General features: G+C 49.9%; 2 pseudogenes; both read right to left on the minus strand.

Moving 5' to 3' along the window:
• The window catches only part of LOC147119159 (uncharacterized), a 207,233-nt pseudogene that overhangs the window by 37,211 nt on the left and 151,193 nt on the right, over positions 1 to 18,829 (minus strand).
• LOC147119160 (uncharacterized) lies at positions 16,307 to 18,585 on the minus strand (annotated as a pseudogene).

Consider the following 18,829-nt stretch of genomic DNA (forward strand, 5'->3'; position numbering starts at 1 on the left):
AGTCGATGACCAGGCGCTGCTTCTCGCCGGTCTTAACGACCACAACCTGGGCTCGCCAGGGGCTGGTGCTGCCCTCAATAATCCCTTCCTTCAGGAGCCGCTCCACTTCGGTTTTAATGAAAACCCTGTCCCCGGCACTGTATCGCCTGCTCTTTGTGGCGATGGGCTTACAGTCGGGGGTGAGGTTAGCAAACAGTGGGGGGGGGGTGACTCTGAGTGTGGAGAGGTTGCACCTGGTGCGCGGCGGGCAATTTGGAAGCTGCTGGCTGCGGACTGTGAGTGGGGGGAGGGGTCCACCGTACGCCATCGTAACACTTTTAAGGTGGCACTGAAAATCTAACCCCAGTAGAACGGCAGCGCAGAGGTGGGGCAGGACCAGAAGTTTAAAATTATCGTACACAGTCCCGTCTACTAAGAGTGTCACCACGCAGTAGCCGCCAATGTCCGCCGACTGGGACTCGGAGGCCATAGAAATCCGCTGGTGCGCAGGCAGGACTGGGAGAGAGCAACGCCACACCGTGTCGGGGTGGATGAAGCTCTCCGTGTTCCCAGAGTCAAAAAGGCAGGTTGTTTCGTGACCATTTACCTTAATGTCCATTGTGGACCGGGCCAGTTGGTGCGGTCTCGCTTGGTCCAGCGTAACGGAGGCCAGCGTAGGGGTCGGTGTGTCGCTGCGGGTATCAGATGAGGCGGTGTTGGGGGCCTGCTGTGTCCCGGCTGGCGTCCAAGATGGCGTCGTCCATGATCCCCATGTGGCTGGAGGCGTCCAAAATGGCTGCTGTTCCGGTGGTTCGCACATGGCTGGGGAGGCCCAAGATGGCGGCCCGCACGGCCCACACGCGGTGCTGCTGGGGTTCGGGGTGGCTTTGGCCCTGCAGACGCTGGCATAGTGTCCCTTCTTCCCGCAGCCCGAGCAGATCGCATTTTTCGCCGGGCAGCGCACTCTGGGGTGTTTGGCCTGGCCACAGAAGTAGCATTTCTGGCCTTGGGACACTGCTGCGGTAGTTGGGCCGTTGCTGGGATGTGGCTGGGGTGGCACGGCTCTATGAGACGGTCCTACCGTGTCCCAGGCTGTCGTTCCCCGCGGCGTCCACGGTGCAGAGGAGTAGGCATCCATGCCCTGGTAGGCTGCGTCCAATGATAGTGCGAGTTCAGAGGCCTTGTTGAGGTCAAGGTCACTCTGCTCCAACAGTCGCTGTCGGGTGTAATTGGACCTGTGGCCCGCTACAAAAGCGCCCCGGATAAGTTCCTCTGTGTACACGGCGGCCTTTACATCCTTACAACCACAGGCCCGGCCAAGCACAGACAGTGCCTGAAGGTATTCCTCGGTCGATTACCCAGGTTGTTGTTTACGACTCCCCAGGAGGTGCCTGGCATACACCTCGTTCACTGGGCACGTGTACTGGTCCTTGAGGAGCGTGAGAGCAGCCGTGTATGAGGTCGCGTCCTGGATGACCGAGTACGCTCGGTGGTTCACTTTGGAGGTCAGGACATCCAGTTTGTCCTCATCCGATTTGACCGTTGCAGCGGAGGCGATCAGGAATCTTTCAAAGCACCTAAGCCAGTGAGCAAACGTGATGGATGCGTCCGCCTCCCGATGGTCTAAGTCCAGGCATGCTGGTGTGAGGATCTTCTCCATTATAAAAAAATCTTGTTAATAAAATTGATGCGCTATCAATTACTCAAAAGACTGAGGTTAAGCGAGTAACTAACAGGCTTTTATTAACAAGAGAATGAAGGTGTGCCTCGAGTGGTCGACCAGTCCAGAATACAGAGGGACTGTGGAGCAGTCACCTTTATACCTGGACTCGTGGGAGGAGTCAGCCGAGGCATGTACAGACATGTACACAGTGGAATACAAACACCCACACAGGCAGGTATAACAGTGGTTTACCACAACTAGTTCGGCCTCAACTGGAGTATTGTGTCCAATTCTGTGCACCACACTTTAGGAAGGATGTGAAGGCCTTCGAGATGGTGCAGAAAAGATTTACGAGAATGGTTCCAGGGATGAGGGACTTCAGTTATGTGGATAGACTAGAGAAGCTGGGGTTGTTCTCCTTAGAGCAGAGATGGTTGGAAGGAGATCTGATAGAGATGTTCAAAATCACGAGGGGTCTAGACAGAGTAGATAGAGAGAAACTGTTCCCATTGGCGGAAGGGACGAGAACCAGAGGACACAGATTTAAGGTGATTGGCAGAAGAACCAAAGGTGACATCAGGAAAAACTTTTTTACACAGCGAGTGGTTAGGATCTGGAATGCACTGCCTGAAAGGGTGGTGGAGGCAGATTCAATCACGGCTTTCAAAAGGGAATTGGATAAGTATCTGAAAGAAAAATATTGCAGGGCTACGGGGACAAGGCGGGGGAGTGGGACTAGCGGAAGTGGTCTTGCAGAGAGCCAGCACGGGCTCGACAGGCCAAATGGCCTCCTTCTGTGCTGGAACCATTCTATGATTCTAAGCTTATATTATGGTTAATAACAGACAAAACCTGTTCTTTCCCCTGATCTGATTACAGATTCCAACCAGTCGATTCAGTGAATGGAACGTCTTATCAGTGTTGCCATGGTGACCTGTCTGCAGTGAAACGCCTGTTTGAGTTTCTAACTCAGACTAAACTTCTCTTTCCCACAATACACATTATATCAGACATTTGATGTCAATGTATTTCAGCCATGTTATGTTAATATCTTTTAAACCTACAGGGAGATCAGATACACAAATCTTTAAAAGTTGGAGGACAATTTTATAAAGCGGTTTAAAAATAACGAAGGTTTTTTATAAATGGGGCGTAAAAAACAAAATCATCGGTTCGGCTGCAGTTAGAATAAGTTTTGTGCATCTTTGTTAATGAAGGAACTTTGTGTCAGTGCACTGGACCACAAACAAAGTACATGTGTCAATTAATGCCTGACTGCAATACTGTGATATTTTAAAGGTGCTATATAAAGGTAAGTTGTTGTTGGTTGGAGTTTGCGGTCTGTAAATGCTGCCCTTCTCACAGCCTGTAAAAGGAGTTTCCAAAAGCCATCACTGAGTGTCCAGGATAGAAATTGACAAGATTCTCTCCTCCTGGTTCCTGGCCAAGGGGGCTGCGCATGCGCCCTGCTGCACCCTGAGCCTCTCAAGATGACGGCCATTACCCCGGGCCTGTCACCGGGAGAAAGTCCCGCAGCTGCCGCCCCGCTCGGGGCAAACGCCCGGCCCGGAGGCTCTTGTTCAGGGCCTGAGGCCCACCCCAGGTGTGTGTGAAGCGGATAATGTTGAGTGTTTTAATAATGGGGCCTGGGGCCGCACTCGGGGGGTGTGAGCAGCCCACGTCCCCCCGGGGTTCATGAACCCGCTCCCTGAGCTCGGGGTGTGAGCGTCCCGCGTCCCCCCGGGTTCATGAACCCGCTCCCTGAGCTCGGGGTGTGAGCGGCCCGCGTCCCCCCGGGGTTCATGAACCCGCTCCCTGAGCTCGGGGTGTGAGCGGCCCGCGTCCCCCCGGGGTTCATGAACCCGCTCCCTGAGCTCGGGGTGTGAGCAGTCCATGTCCCCCCGGGGTTCTTCCCATCCTGAAGTCTACAGGCTCTAAAACTGAAGCTTGGTGTCCCTCAGTCCCGACTCCTTGATTTACCTCCCCTTCTCTCCTCCTCTTTCCCCCTTGGTTGTGTTGCACACTCTGGGCCTTGGGCCTTCCCCGGGGATTCTCAGTATGAACAGGTGGGATGTGTTTGGAGACAGGGTGTCCCGGCTCTCCACCTTTAAAGGGACAAGGAGACGACCAGCTGGGCTGAATGGCCCTGCTTTATGACATCACTGCAGTGCCTAGCAACCAGCCTCCCTGAGCCCTGCTCATTATGGGCTGGGTTTAGCTCAGTGCTGTTACAGGAAGGGAAACAGGAGCAGGATTCGCCCCGTGTGGAGCCCAGGATTAATGGGGAGAGGTACAGGATCAATTTATACCTTATTGTGAGAACTGTCATTGTCCCGGACATTCCCTGTCCCTCGGTATCTGTGTCGGGGAGCAGCTGATGGGTTTACTCTGTATCTAACCCGTGCTGTACCCGACTGGAGAGTGTTTGATGCTGACACTAGGGGCTCAGCTCCACGAGCACAACATTTAACCCAAAGATGATCTGATAAACCCATCAGCTTCTCCCCTGGACACAGGTCCTGAAGGACAGGGAGTGTCTCTGATATTTTGGTCGGTGTCGTTGATCAAGTTTAAACACCTCGCTCACATCTCCTCTCACCCTGCTTTGTTCTAATGAGAAGTGCCCCAGTTTCTCTCGTCTCTCCTCCTGGGAAAGAGAAGTTCGCCTCAGTTAGAAACTCAAACAGGCGCTTCACTGCAGCCAGGCCATCATGAGGAAACATTTCTTTACCCAGCGAGTTATTATGACCTGAAATGCGCTGCCTGAAAGGGTGGAGGAAGCAGATTCAAGAGTAACTTTCAAAAGAGAATTGGATAAATATTTGAAGGGAAAACATTTACCGGGATATGGGGAAAGAGCAAGGGAGTGGGACTAATTGGATAGCTCTCCCAAAGAGCTGGCACAAGCATGATGGGCCGAATGGCCACCTTTTGTGCTGTTTCATTCTCTGATTCTCTGATAACTAAAGCCTCTCATCCGTGGTATAACCTCAGTGAATTTATTCTGCAGCCTCTCTGTGGCCCCGACATCCTTCCAAGTGTAAGATTCCCAAAACTTATTCTAACTGCAGCCGAACCGATGGTTTTGTTTTCTACGCCCCATTTATTAAAAACCTCAGTTATTTTTAAAACACTTTATAAACTTGTCCTCCAACGTTTAAAGATTCGTGTATCTGATCTCCCTGTAGATTTTAGAGATATTAACATAACATGGCTGAAATACATTGACATCAAATGTCTGATATATTGGCCCAGTAATTCCTCTCTGAACGCGTGAGTACGGTCTGGGTACTCACGCGTCTGGCCGGAGGAAATGCCGGCGTTCAGCATGCACAGCGCATGAGGAGAAAACCGGCATTTCCAGTCCTCTGAACGAAGGGGTTCAGAGGCACAGCGCATGTGACTGCACAGGCAGCGCTTGCGCAGTGAACTTCGTCGATTTCATTCATGGATTCAGTGAGGGTAAGTCCTTACAAGTTACACATGAAAAAAGCATGTGTAAAGTTGCTCCAAGGCTGCGGAGGAAGATATATTTTATCGTGGAGCTTCTGAAAGGCAATATTTTTGTTTGGGAAAGGGAGGAAAGTTATTTTAAGAAATGCTGAGGTAAGTTTTAAAGTTTAAGTTTTTTTTTTTTAAACGGGTTTTCAGTACGGTAGGTAGAAGGAGCAATTGTGGCTGTGTGAATTGAATGTGAAAATGAGTGTTCTAAAATGAGTAATGTAACATTTCCAACACTTTTAAGAAAGAAACTTTTCATCAGTAATAAGTAATTATGTATGTATGTCCGCATATATTCCTTTACGTATATGTATGTATGTTTTATATTCCTTTACTTATGTGTATGAATGTATGTTTTTAATTATGATTTTCCAATAAGTTACTTTCTCTGAAAGTCATAATTAAATACATACATTCATACACATAAGTAAAGGAATATATACATACACGCAAAGGAATATATACAGACATACATACATAATTACTTAAAAGAATATATTACTGATGAAAAGTTTCTTTCTTAAAAATGTTGGAGTCATTTTCACATTTAATAAACACAGCAAATTCAATTCACATAGCCACAATTGATCCTTCTACCTACAGTACTGAAAACCCGTTTTAAAAAACAAAAATAAACTTTAAAACTTACCTCAGCATTTCTTAAAATAACTTTCCTCCCTTTCCCAAACAAAAATATTGCCTTTCAGAAGCTCCACGATAAGAAATATCTTCCTCCGCAGCCTCTGGAGCAACTGTACTCATGCTTTTTTCATGTGTAAGTTGTAAGGACTTGACCTCACTGAAAGCATGAATGAAAGCGGCGAATTTTACTGCGCACGCGCTGCCTGTACAGTCGCACGCGTTCTGCCTCTGAACCCCTTCGTTCAGAGGACAGGAAATGCCGGTTTTCCCCGCATGCGCTGTGCATGCTGAAAACCGGTATTTCCTCCGGCCAGACGCATAAGTACCCCGACCGTACTCGGGTGTTTGGAAGGGAATTACTGGGCCAACATTTTACATGTCAATAAAATGAAAAATTTAACAATTGCACGATTTGCCCCCTCACATCTGCGACTGAGGGTCCAAGGAGGTGCATTGCGCAAGAGGTCATCGTCGTACGTATCTTCACACTGTTCCCTTTCGGGAACTGTATGAAGTGGTGGAAGGATTTCTGGCCACGTTAACACTCCTTCCGTGACCATAACCATCTTCATACCAGCCATTAGGGTGGTTAGTCCTATGGCGTGAGGGTTTTACGGGCTCCCACAACCCATCTGAGGGGGGGGGGCCACCCACACCCGCGGACACAAGTATCCCGCTGGATGTCCACCCAGAATTTATAGTTGGAGCTCCGACTCCACTTGCCGGGACTGTCTGGAGCGGGGTTCGAAACCCTACTCCTCCTGGCCCAGCGGCGGGGATGCTTACCGCTATGCAAAAGGCCCACTCCGCGCAAAAGGTGACACCCATACATTTCCTGCGCCTTTTCCCTCCCCGTGACTGGAGCCCTATGCTGCCACTTGAAAGACCAAGCTATCATCTGTCCTTTTTGCGGCGCCTTTGACTTCTCATTACCAATGATGAGCAGGCGCTGCGCCTCCACCTCGTTGAGGAGATTGCTGAGGTCATCATCAGTTCAACTGTGAGTTCTTTTAATGCCGTGAATTGTGCTCATTCCAGCCATTTCACGTTGCTAATCGGATTGGGCCTTTGGCGTAGCGGTAGGATCCCCGCCGCTGGGCCAGACGGGGTAGGGTTTCGAACCCCGCTCCAGACAGTCCCGGCAAGTGGAGTCGGAGCTCCGGCTCTAAATTCTGGGTTGACATCCAGTGGGATATTTGCGTCCGTGGGTGTGGGTGGCCCCCCCTCCTTGTATAGCTTGTGGGAGCCCGTAAAACCCTCCCGCCATAGGACTAACCACCCTAATGGCTGGTTCAAAGATGGTTACGGTCACGGAATGAGCGTTAATCACAGCCATAAATCCTTCCACCACTTCATACAGTTCCCCAAAGGGAACAGTGTGAAGATACGTATGACGACGACATTGCTAAATAAATAAATGCAATAAAAAAAAATCTTTTAGGGCTTTAAATTGCTTTAATTCTGTTAAAAACTACTTCAGATTCTTCAAAATAATGTAAACGTTTTTAAAAGTTTATAAAAGTTACCAAAAGCTTCATAAAAATACAAAAAACCTATTTAAAATGCTGCTTTGCATGTAAAAATGCTTAGCAGCTTGTGAGAAACATTGGGGGCGTGTCCTATTAAACTGAGACCTCAAGGGGCGTGTCTCACTTGCACAGCGCGCTCCAGGCTTCGCGCTGGCTGCACTCCTGGGCGGCGTGACATCAGACACTGCTCGGGAGTCAACATTTTAAAACAGCAATTCCAGGCGTCCCTGAAGCTCAACGGCCGGCGCGTCGGGTAAGTGCATATCGGGGGCTTGCACGCGCGGCAAGCCCCCGACCCGAATTTCTGGGCCAATGTGTATTATGGGAAAGAGAAGTTTAGTCTGAGTTAGAAACTCAAACAGGCGTTTCACTGCAGACAGGTCGCCATGGCAACACTGATGAGACATTCCATTCACTGAATCGACTGGTTGGAATCTGTAATCAGATCAGGGGAAAGAACAGAGTTTGTCTGTTATTAACCACAATATAAGCTTAGAATCAGAGAATGGTTCCAGCATAGAAGGAGGCCATTCGGCTCGTTGAGCCCATGCCAGCTCTCTGCAAGACCACTTCAGCTAGTCCCACTCCCCCGCCCTTTCCCCGTAACCCTGCACATTTCTTTACTTCAGGTACTTATCCAATTCCCTTTTGAAAGCTGTGATTTAATCTGCCTCCACCACCCTTTCAGGCAGTGCATTCCAGATCCTAACCACTCGCTGCGTAAAAAGTTTTTCCTCATGTCGCCTTTGGTTCTTCTGTCAATCACCTTAAATCTGTGTCCTCTGGTTCTCGACCCTTCTGCCAATGGGAACAGTTTCTCTCTATCTACTCTGTCTAGACCCCTCATGATTTTGAACACCTCTATCAGATCTCTCAACCTTCTCTGCTCTAAGGAGAACAACCCCAGCTTCTTCTGTCTATCCATGTAACTGAAGTCCCTCATCCCTGGAACCATTCTCGTAAATCTTTTCTGCACCCTCTCTAAGGCCTTCACATCCTTCCTAAAGTGCAGGGCCCAGAATTGGACACAATACTCCAGTTGAGGACGAGCCAGTGTTTTATGAAGGTTCATCATAACTTCCTTGCTTTTGTACTCTGTGCCTTCCTTGCTTTTGTTGCCTCTTGTTGCTGGCTCCAGGCACTGGAGCGGTTCCTGTGTGTTCAGCTCTCAGCTGCAGTCAATACCTGGGCCGGGTCAGCACTTTACCCAGCACATCTCTGTCCACGTTGTCATACTTGACACGGAGGGGCTGCGCAGGCTTCTCGTCCACCTCGGTCAGGGCGAGAGGTCCCGACCACTCGTACAAGTCTACGGGCATGTTGCAGCCACACTGCGGACAGCCCGGGCTTAGGCTGTGTGAGCTGGAGCCGCGTGAGCTACACTGGAGAATGTTGAGATTCCAGAAATAGTGGGGAACCAAGGGGCTAATGCGAGTGAGGAACTTAAAGTAATTCATATCAGTCGAGAAAAAGTACTTGAGAAACTAACAGGGCTAAAAGCCGACAAATCCCCTGGACCTGACGGCCTACATCCTAGGGTTCTAAAAGAGGTGGCTGCAGAGATAGTGGATGCATTGGTCGTGATCTTCCAAAATTCACTAGATTCTGGAAAGGTCCTCATGGATTGGAAGGTAGCAAATGTAACCCCGCTATTCAAGAAAGGAGGGAGAGAGAAAACAGGGATCTACAGGCCAGTTAGCCTGACATCAGTCCTCAGGAAAACGCTGGAATCCATTGTTAAGGAAGTGGAATAGGGCACTTAGAAAATGATAATATGATTTAGGCAGAGTCAACATGGTTTTATGAAAGTGAAATCGTGTTTGACAAATTTATTAGAGTTTTTTGAGGATGTAACTAGCAGAGTAGATAAAGGGGAACCAGTGGATGTAGTTGGATTTCCAAAAGGCATTCAGTAAGGTACCACATAAAAGGTTGTTACACATGGGGTTGGGGCTAATGTATTATCATGGAGAGAGGAATGGTTAACGGACAGAAAACTGAGAGTAGGGAGAAATGGGTCATTTTCCTGTTGGCAGGCTGTAACTAGTGGGGTGCTGCAAGGATCAGTGTTGGGGCCTCAGCTATTTACAATCTATATTAATGACCTAGATGAAGGGACTGAGTGTAATGTATCCAAGTTTGCTGCTGATACAAAGCTAGGTGGGACAGTGAGCTGTGAGGAGAACACAGAGTCTGCAAAGGGATATAGATAGACTAGTGAGTGGGCAGTAAGGTGGCAGATGGAGCATAATGTGGGGAAATGTGAGGTTATTCACTTTGGTAGGAAGAATAGGAAAACAGAATATTGTTAAGGTGAGAAACTATTAAATATTGGACCTGAAACGTTAACTCTGTTTCTCTCTCCACTGATGCTGCCTGGCCTGCTGAGTTTTTCCAGCGTTTTCTGTTGTTATTTCAGATTCCCAGCATCCGCAGTATTTTGCTATTGTATTAAATGTTGGTGTTTAGAGAGATTTAGGTGTCCTCATACAAGAAACTCCGAGTGTAGCCAGTTCCTGCAGCAAGAACGCATTCAACACAAATGATACCAACATTAAAGTCAAACGGCTGGTCTGTAAAGGCAGTTTTGTGAAATTGACCAATCATAAGAAACTGACCAAACTTCGTATCCCAGCATCACCTGAGGAACCAGCGAGACTTTTAAAGGGAATGTGTAATACACGCTCTGGATTAAACAGCACAAGAACCACAGACACGACTCCTTTTACTTCATGAATATGCTAATCAAGGAAGTGGCTGGAACAATCGAACCACACAATGGCCTGTGTTTGTGTAAATTCAACTGACTGTCCTGTCCAGCGAAACTCCTCACTCCAGCTGTTAACCACACTTACAATTGGCTCCACCGAGTCTGGAACATCTTTTGGAAATGTTAATTTCAGGATTGTCGCTGGATTGAAACACATTCACTAACCTTTAGTGTGGAAGGAAGTCATCCTCGGTTCCGAGGGACTGCCTAAGAAAAAGAACCTTTCAAACTGATGATAAGCAAGGAAGTGTCTAATCAAGACATTTCTTTGTGTAATAATGGTCGAACATCCAACAGGATGAAGATATTTCTTTTTGTATTGTAAGCGCAGGCAGTGCAAGGAGCGCACATCAACCCAAGTACCCCACCCACCCGCCCCTTCAACCACCGTCTGCCCCACCTGTGACAGAGACTGTAGGTCCCACATTGGACTCATCGGCCACCTGAGAACTCATTTTTAATGTGGAAGCAAATCATCCTCGGTTCTGAGGGACTGCCTAAGAAGAAGAAGAAGTATGGTTTGAAATCGAACAGAATGGCAGAAAAATGAGATTAAGATGGTACAATCAAAAGGGAAAGGGTTTGTGTCAATCTATTGTCACAGACTTTGATCTTTTGTATTATAAAAGGGTGTGTTTAGAAAGGGAACAGGGCAACTTGCGAGGAAAACTGCGGAGGGTTTAATCACCCGTACAGATGGAAACAGACTCCTCCACTTGATCGCCGGGGTGAGTGTGTTTGAAATTAAATAGTTAAAGGCAACGGTGTATGTTGGTATTGTTTGGAGTTATAAGGGAATAGTGCATTGATGTTTGTATGTTATTGGAGTACAATAAATAGTTAAAGACAGACTGAGTTGTACTGAGTTTGTGAGCCTTGATCATTTTACTCCACCCAGAAGGGGTTCATGTCGGATTCTGGGATTATAAGACGGGAGGTGCGGGTTCACCTACCTACAAGAGTTAGCATGCAGATAAAGCAAGCAATTAGGAAGGCAAATGGCATGTTGGCCTTTATTGCAAGGGGGTTGGAGTATAAGAGTAAGGAAGTCTTGCTCCAATTGTACAGGGCCTTGGTGAGACCACACCTGGAGTACTGTGCTCAGTTTTGGTCTCCTTATCTAAGGAAGGAGATACTTACCTTGGAGGCGGTGCAACGAAGGTTCACTAGATTGATTCCTGGGATGAGAGGGCTGTCCTATGATGAGAGATTGTGTAGAATGGGCCGATACTCTCTGGAGTTTAGAAGAATGAGAGGTGATCTCACTGAAACATACAAGATTCTGAAGGGGATTGACAGGGTAGATGCTGAGAGGTTGTTTCCCCTGGCTGGAGAGTCTAGAACTAGGGGCCATAGTCTCAGGATAAGGGGTCGGCCATTCAGGACTGAGATGAGGAGCAATTTCTTCACTCAGAGGGTTGTGATTCGTTGGAATTCTCTACCCCAGAGGGTTGTGGGTGCTGAGTTGCTGACTATATTCAAGGCTGAGATCGATAGATTTTTGGACTCGAGGGAAAGTAAGGGATATGGGGATATGGTGGGAAAGTGGAGTTGAGGGCAAAGGTCAGCCATGATCTTATTGAATGGCGGAGCAGGCTCGAGGGGTCGAATGGCCCACTCCTGCTCCTAATTCTTACGTTAATGTTCTTATACTCCCAACATCTGATAGGCTCTGTGCTGCTTACCCTCAATCCTTATGTGTTGCACTGAGCTGTTTTCCCACAGCTCCGCCCTCCCACTATAAATAAGGGCATCACTGCCAGTCAGTAATAAGAGGTGGTGCTGGGCGGAGGGCTGTGTCAGACCTATCTCCCTTATCCTGCAACAGACCAGGGTTCCTGGGGACAGACCCCACAGACCCACCTCCCTTATCCTGCAACAGACCAGGGTTCCTGGGGACAGACCCCACAGACCCACCTCCCTTATCCTGTAACAGACCAGGGTTCCTGGGGACAGACCCCACAGACCTATCTCCCTTATCCTGTAACAGACCAGGGTTCCTGGGGACAGACCCCACAGACCCATCTCCCTTATCCTGTAACAGACCAGGGTTCCTGGGGACAGACCCCACAGACCCATCTCCCTTATCCTGCAACAGACCAGGGTTCCTGGGGACAGACTCCACAGACCCATCTCCCTTATCCTGTAACAGACCAGGGTTCCTGGGGACAGACCCCACAGACCCACCTTCCTTATCCTGTAACAGACCAGGGTTCCTGGGGACAGACCCCACAGACCCATCTCCCTTATCCTGTAACAGACCAGGGTTCCTGGGGACAGACCCCACAGACCCATCTCCCTTATCCTGCAACAGACCAGGGTTCCTGGGGACAGACTCCACAGACCCACCTTCCTTATCCTGTAACAGACCAGGGTTCCTGGGGACAGACCCCACAGACCCATCTCCCTTATCCTGTAACAGACCAGGGTTCCTGGGGACAGACCCCACAGACCCACCTCCCTTATCCTGTAACAGACCAGGGTTCCTGGGGACAGACCCCACAGACCCATCTCCCTTATCCTGTAACAGACCAGAGTTCCTGGGGACAGACACCACAGACCCATCTCCCTTATCCTGTAACAGACCAAGGTTCCTGGGGACAGACACCACAGACCCATCTCCCTTATCCTGTAACAGACCAGGGTTCCTGGGGACAGACCCCACAGACCCATCTCCCTCATCCTGTAACAGACCAGGGTTCCTGGGGACAGACCCCACAGACCCATCTCCCTTATCCTGTAACAGACCAGGGTTCCTGGGGACAGACCCCACAGACCCATCTCCCTTATCCTGTAACAGACCAGGGTTCCTGGGGACAGACTCCACAGACCCATCTCCCTTACCCTGTAACGGACCAGGGTCCCTGGGGACAGGCCCCACAGACCCATCTCCCTTATCCTGTAACAGACCAGGGTTCCTGGGGACAGACCCCACAGACCCATCTCCCTTATCCTGTAACAGACCAGGGTTCCCGGGGACAGACCCCACAGACCCATCTCCCTTATCCTGTAACAGACCAGGGTTCCTGGGGACAGACCCCACAGACACATCTCCCTTATCCTGTAACAGACCAGGGTTCCTGGGGACAGACCCCACAGACCCATCTCCCTTATCCTGTAACAGACCAGGGTTCCTGGGGACAGACCCCACAGACCCATCTCCCTTATCCTGTAACAGACCAGGGTTCCTGGGGACAGACTCCACAGACCCATCTCCCTTATCCTGTAACAGACCAGGGTTCCTGGGGACAGGCCCCACAGACCCATCTCCCTTATCCTGTAACAGACCAAGGTTCCTGGGGACAGACCCCACAGACCCATCTCCCTTACCCTGTAACAGACCAGGGTTCCTGGGGACAGACCACACAGACCCATCTCCCTTATCCTGTAACAGACCAGGGTTCCTGGGGACAGACCCCACAGACCCATCTCCCTTATCCTGTAACAGACCAGGGTTCCTGGGGACAGACCCATCTCCCTTATCCTGTAACAGACCAGGGTTTCTGGGGACAGACCCCACAGACCCATCTCCCTTATCCTGTAACAGACCAGGGTTCCTGGGGACAGACCCCACAGACCCATCTCCCTTATCCTGTAACAGACCAGGGTTCCTGGGGACAGACCCCACAGACCCATCTCCCTTATCCTGTAACAGACCAGGGTTCCTGGGGACAGACCCCACAGACCCATCTCCCTTATCCTGTAACAGACCAGGGTTCCTGGGGGCAGACCCCACAGACCCATCTCCCTTACCCTGTAACGGACCAGGGTCCCTGGGGACAGGCCCCACAGACCCATCTCCCTTATCCTGTAACAGACCAGGGTTCCTGGGGACAGACCCCACAGACCCATCTCCCTTATCCTGTAACAGGCCAGGGTTCCTGGGGACAGACCCATCTCCCTTATCCTGTAACAGACCAGGGTTCCTGGGGACAGACCCCACAGACCCATCTCCCTTATCCTGTAACAGGCCAGGGTTCCTGGGGACAGACCCATCTCCCTTATCCTGTAACAGACCAGGGTTCCTGGGGACAGACCCCACAGACCCATCTCCCTTATCCTGTAACAGACCAGGGTTCCTGGGGACAGACCCCACAGACCCATCTCCCTTATCCTGTAACAGACCAGGGTTCCTGGGGACAGACCCCACAGACCCATCTCCCTTATCCTGTAACAGACCAGGGTTCCTGGGGACAGACCCGCCTCCCCTCTCAATGGTGATTCAAAGATATTGTGTAAACTATCACCTCAGTGAGTCTGATTCGCCGATCCCCTCCCGATCAGACAGACTGCCTGAAGGAGACAATCAGATAAAGTCCAATCTTTTTTTTTCGTATGATAGTAGGAAATCAAATCAAATGTCAATATCTAAGTCAGATATCCAGGCCAAAGCTTCCTGTGTAACAGTGTGGATATCTTGTCGGCTGCCTGTGAATTTCCTCTGAGTGCAGTGCTCAATGATGGGCTCCAGGGTCTGATCAGGAGCTCCACAGTCACATGATGGGGATGCTTTAATCTTCCATCTATGGAGAAGGTGGCAGCATGTACCATGACCGTTTCTGAGGCGGTTGATGGTTGTCCACTGTTTGCGAGGACGATTTGATCCGATGACTACTAAACGCTCCCCAGGCTGCAGGTTCTGAGGCTGATCCAAGCGCTTGCCCTCTCCATTCTTTCTCAGAAGACTTTGTCCCGAGTTGAGAGTCTCTCTGGAGATGGTGCTGGAGTCGATGGGGTTTGAAACATTCACTCAGTGGGTCTCCTCACTGTGCTCTCACCCTCCACCTTTAATGATCACCAATGGGATTGGGCCTGTCCCTTTTGCACCATTCAGGGTTCTGGGCAGGGGGTCCATTGCCCCCCTGGTGTTTCCATTGACTGTCGAACCCTTAGCTGTGAGTCTGTGCACTTCCCCAGATATCTGAGGGATTCGAGTGGTGGGAGAGTGTATTGATTTCTTTGTGGGTTCAATGACGAGACATTTATGAAAGAGAATGTCTTTTAATCTAAAGCTTATTCAACCCTTTTAACAGCATTTACAGGAGACATCATGCTAGTGATGCATCTAGAACAAAACCGAAACTAAACTAAACTGCCTTGCTTGTCTCGGTCACATGCCCTCTGCTGGTCAGGCACAAGCAATCAATACATGCAAACATGCTGTTAAGGCATCATAATCGAACAGGCAAATACCATCTCTATTTGCTGATATCATTACAGGAGAGAACACAAGGAGTCTCTTTATACAGAGGGTGTCCTTCTTTCTCCCGATTGGGCTTCAAGGGGTGGAGGAGGTGATCCCGGGGCAGGGGGCTGATGCTGATCTGGACTTGTGTGGAGGGAGTGAGATATCGGGGCTGAAACTCCACTCCTCGTCCATCGCTGCCACTGGTACATTTCGCCCGGTGAATACGGCGGACTCCCCGGGTTTACACTCTCCCCTCATTTAAACATAGATGGTGCAGTGTGGGAGGTGAGGGAGGAGTCTGCTCATTCCCGGGGGCAGATCAGACAAAGTGCTTTGAGTGGTGGGTCCAGCAGTGAAACTGAAACCAAACCAAAGGGAACAAATAAAGATCCAATCCAAGGGAACAAGCAACAGGACAATGGGAAGAAACCACAACCGGCCCAAAAGTGGGATAATCTCCCCAAAAGGTCGGTGCGGACGGTTAGAAACTCCTCCTGGTGACTGTGTGCCTGCAGGACTCGGCTTCACTCCAGTGTTTAAAGGCACAGAGCGCTGGCCTCACACCCAGGGGGCAATGTGTGGGAATTCCAGGGGCAGCAAGGACATGCCCGGAAACACCCCGGAGCAGTGAAAGCCCACTGGGCCCCAGGACAAGCTCATCGGAAAACCCGGGGCAAGGGCAAATACAAAACGCAGTTTGCAGGCATGATGCACTATTCGCACATCGAAGGTGAGAGAGATGCTGTGGGACACACACTAAGCCCAATAGCTGAAAGTGATTAACAGACTGGGTTTGTGTTTAGTAATCCTGGGCGTGTTATCGATTCCTTCCCTGGATACCAAGGCTAGGAGAGGCACTCTGGAATGTATGGGGAACTGGGACTTGTCCATGAAAGTAACCGAAGGTATGAGAACAGAAATAATCTAGAGTTAGAAAGCAGAAAAAGCCCAAAAATGGAGCAGTCGGTAAAAGGACATTAATTAGTCTCCTCTTATCTTGGAGAAATCAGATACTCAACACACTGTGTATTTGAAACAAAGTTGATTTATTTGACAGATATTCAGAATATTAAACTCCAACCCAGTTATTGGGGTTATTAAGATCAGCAGATACAAATCCCAACTGTCAGAATGAACATGGTTCAGTCCTGGATGTGATTAACAGCTGCAATAACAGCAGAATCCAACCCCTGCAGTCGCTTGTGAACTCGCTGGTGTGACAGCAGGCTGGATGACCGAGTGAATCCCTTCCCACACTCAGAGCAGGTGAACGGCTTCTCCCCAGTGTGAACTTGCTGGTGTCTCAGGAGATCAACTGTGCTTTCAAAGCTCTTCTCACACTCAGAACATTTAAATGGTCTCTTATCAGTGTGAACTAGTTGATGTGCAGCGAGGTGGGATGACTGAGTGAATCTGTTCCCACACATGGAGCAGGTGAACGGTCTCTCCCCGGTGTGAGTGCATTGGTGTTGTATCAGATGCTTTCTGCTTTTAAAGCTCTTCTCACAGTCAGAACATTTAAACGGTCTCTTATTAGAGTGAACAAGTTGGTGTGCAGAGAGGCTGGAGGAGTTAGTGAATCCCTTCCCACACACGAAGCAGGTGAACGTCTCTCCCCAGTGTGAAGGCGCTGGTGATTAATCAGTTCCTCAGAGCTTTTAAAGCAGTTCCCACAGTCAGAACATTTAAACAGACTCTCGTCAGTGTGAACTCGCTGGTTAGGCGATTGAGTGAATTCATTCCCACACACGGAGCTATTAAATTGTGTGGCAACAGTGTGAACATTTTGGTGTCTGAGCATGTTATATAACAGACTGAATCCCTTCCCACACACGGAGCAGGTGAATGGATCCTCTCCAGTGTGAACTCGCTGGTGTGTCAGCAGGTGGGATGATTTAGTAAATTCCTTCCCACACTCGGAGCAGGTGAACGGCCTCTTCCCAGTGTGACTGCATCAATGAGTTTCTAACTGGGATGGGTAATTGAATCCCTTCCCACAATCCCCACATTTCCTCTGTGGTGCGGGTGTCCTTGTGTCTCTTCAGGTTCGACGATCAGTCTCGACAACACAGAGAACACGTGTACGGCTTCTCCCCGCTGTGAACGGTGCGATGTTTTTTCAGGTTGGTTAAAGCTCTTTCCACAATCAGTGCACTGGAACACTGACACTCAGGTGTGAGTGTCTCGGTGCTTTTCCAGTCACAGTAATGTTTGAAGTCTTTTCCCAGACAGAACAAACAAACATTTCTCCTTGCACATTCAAAGGCCAATGATATTCAGGTTCCGATAAATGGAGTGACTCTGTCAGATCTTGATGTGATGTTTGGTTTGAGTTTCCCGTCTGTAAATCCTCCCCTTCTAATACCCTGTAAAAGGAGTTTACAAAAGTCATCACTGAAAGTACAGGATAGAAATTCAGGACAATTCTAGTTTCTATGGAACATTCTTTCCTCTCCTGTTCCCCCAAATATGTGGTCTAATCAAATGAAAAGAATTCAAAATAAGCAACAAAGTCCCTCCAAAAGCAAAGCGAACCTTCCCAACTAAACCAGAATGTTGTTCCCAGTGTCTGAGAGACACTCTGTACCCTGAGGTGCCCACCGGTCGCGGAAGGTATCAAGTGAACCGGTGGACACTGCCTGCTCCCTCTCCAGGGCCACCCGGGCACGGACAAGGCCACGGGAGAGAGGCAGGCAGCCAGAGTGACCCCCCCCATGGGTCCCGCCCATCCTGGACCTACAAATTGCTGTTTTCGCCAGGCCCAAGAGCAGGTCCAGGAGAAGATCCTCCGACTTACCCACCCCCCTCCGCACCAGGTGGGCAAAGATTAGGAGCGTGGGGCTAAAGTGTAACCAAGGGTTGAGGAGCAGCCCCTTCAGGTAACTATACAGGGGCTGCAACCTCTCACACTGAATATATACACGGCCCGTGGACTCCTCTAGGCCGCAAACATCACATGCGCCCTGGGAGTGGGTGAAGGTGATTAAAAACCTGTTGCCCAGGATGCTCCAGCTCCCGGGCACTGGGACCCGGTTGGGAACAGAGACCCTGAAGCCCCGCCCACTCTCTGTTCATGGCCAAGATGGCCGCGCATGCGCCGTGATTCCGCCCTGTCCAAGATGGCGGCCAGTGACCCCGCTGACCCGGGCGGCCGGGCCTGTCACCGCGGGGCAAACACGGGGCCTGTGGGCTCTTATTCTGGGCCTGAGGCCTACACCCGCGGGTCCAATTCCTCCCCGAGCCCACAATCTCCTACCGCCTCCTGGGACAGTCTCTTCCTCATCAGCCCAAAGCCTCCACTCGCACTGCGCATGCTCGGTCCTGCGCATCCGCACTGGGCTCATGATAGGACACATTCTGCCATGCGGGGCATTCTGGTAAACACCCCATCATTGAAAGCCCCAATTGGTGAGGGGAACTTTTTTTGTAATTTCGTTGAGATTGGGGCCGGAGGGGCAATAAACAAAATGAATCAATAAATTAAACAGAAGCCTGAGTGTCCGGGTCCTCAGCCACCGTGCGAAGTGCGCTGGCCGCCACTATTCCTTTACTAACTC

The sequence above is a fragment of the Somniosus microcephalus genome, chromosome 4 (genome assembly GCF_052327205.1).
Source record: "Somniosus microcephalus isolate GS21.2 chromosome 4, FLI_Smic_1.0, whole genome shotgun sequence".
NCBI lineage: Eukaryota > Metazoa > Chordata > Chondrichthyes > Squaliformes > Somniosidae > Somniosus > Somniosus microcephalus.